Genomic DNA, 1,723 nt, shown 5'->3' on the forward strand with positions numbered 1-1,723 from the left:
CTGGGGCTTCAGTCTCATTCTTTCGACCAGCCCTGACACAAATTGGTGTTATTATTATTATTATTTTTAATCTTTTTCCTCAAAGGACAAGGGCTCATGTAAGAGGTTCTGTCTCCCTTACGTAAGAATTTCCCAGGCTGGTTATGACTTAGGGGACCATCATTTGGTAAATGTTTTCAAAAAGGAATTGAGGAATGGTATGGAAGCCTTTGCTAAAAAAATTGCTTTAAAAAAAAAAAATTACCCAAGTCTCTTGGACCATCAACACAGATTGCACAGTTAGTCAAGCTCTGTAACCTGAGAGCCTCATTTTTGTGTTTTAGGGACCAATTTAAAAGCAAACAATGTGATTTAGGGGGTAGTTGCAAGGGCATTGTGGCTAGAGCTATTGTTTCTTCATCTCAGTAAAACTTGGTTGAAATTTTAATTTATGTTGTGGAGGAAACAGTTTTTCTTTAGGTATGTTAGACTCAGTTTTTAGCCCATTTCTTCTTAGAAGAAGGAAATTAAATAAACTAGAGAGTCCAGTTTATTGCCGTTTTCCCGTTTGTTTATTGTTTGGGGTTTTAGTGTATTTTTTGCTATAAAAGTTGACAATCTTACATCAAGTATGTTTTACTTAGCATAATAAAACATTTTGTCAATTTAAAGATGTATAAATTGGGCTGTGAGACATTGGTAGGTCAATGTTGGAATTCTTGCCTATCCTATGGAACTCTCGGGTTGATTCCCAGCCAGTGTACATCACGTACGGCCACCACCTGTCTGTCGTTGGTGGCTTATGTGTTGCTATGATGCCGAACATGTTTAGCAAAGCTTCGAGACTAAGATGGTCCTGGAAGAAAAGCCTGGTGATCTACTTCCCAAAGTAGAATGAAAACCCCATGGATCACAATGCAGCGTTGTTGGATCTGCAGCAGACAATGGGGATTGTGCAAGACTAGGCAGCGTCTCCATTTGTGCATGGGGTCGCCATGAATCAGGCTGACTCAAAGGAAGCTAACAGCAATAGGTAATGATATGCGTTTTAAATTCCATGTTCTTAAAACACTATGGGAGCCCTGGTGGTTAAATGGTTAAGAGCTCAGCCTGATGACCAAAAAGTCAGCAGTTTGAATAGACCAAGCGCCTCCTTGGAAACCCTATGGGACAGTTCTACCCTGTCCTATAGGATTGCCGTGAGTTGGAATTGACAGCACACAACCACAAAACATTATACTCAGATTTTTCTTTGTGAACACATTATTGCATGCCATCGAGGTCTTAGGAAAATAATAAGCGAATATAAAGAGAGTTGACTTAATTGGTTTTTGGACTACTCTGGAGAGGCCTGTGGTTGTTGGGTGAGGTTCCGACTCCTAGCGACCCCGCGTACAGCAGAACGAAACACTGCCAGGTCCTGCAGCGTCCTCACAATCGTTGCTATGTTTGAGCCCGTTGTTGCAGCTGCTGTGTCAATCCGTCCCTTGAGGATCTTCCTCTATTTCACTGACCCTCTTACTGTACCAAGCATGATGTTCTTCTCCAGGGAGTGGTCCCTCCTGATCACATGTCCCAAAGTATGTGAGACAAAGTCTCAGAATTCTTGCTTCTAAGGAGCATCTGGCTGTATTCTTCCAAGACAGATTCGTTTGTCCTTCTGGCAGTGCATGGTGTATTCAGTACTCGTCGCCAACACTATAATTCTAAGGCGTTATTTTTTCTTCCGTCTTCCTTATTCATT

The sequence above is a fragment of the Elephas maximus genome, chromosome 22 (genome assembly GCF_024166365.1).
Source record: "Elephas maximus indicus isolate mEleMax1 chromosome 22, mEleMax1 primary haplotype, whole genome shotgun sequence".
NCBI lineage: Eukaryota > Metazoa > Chordata > Mammalia > Proboscidea > Elephantidae > Elephas > Elephas maximus.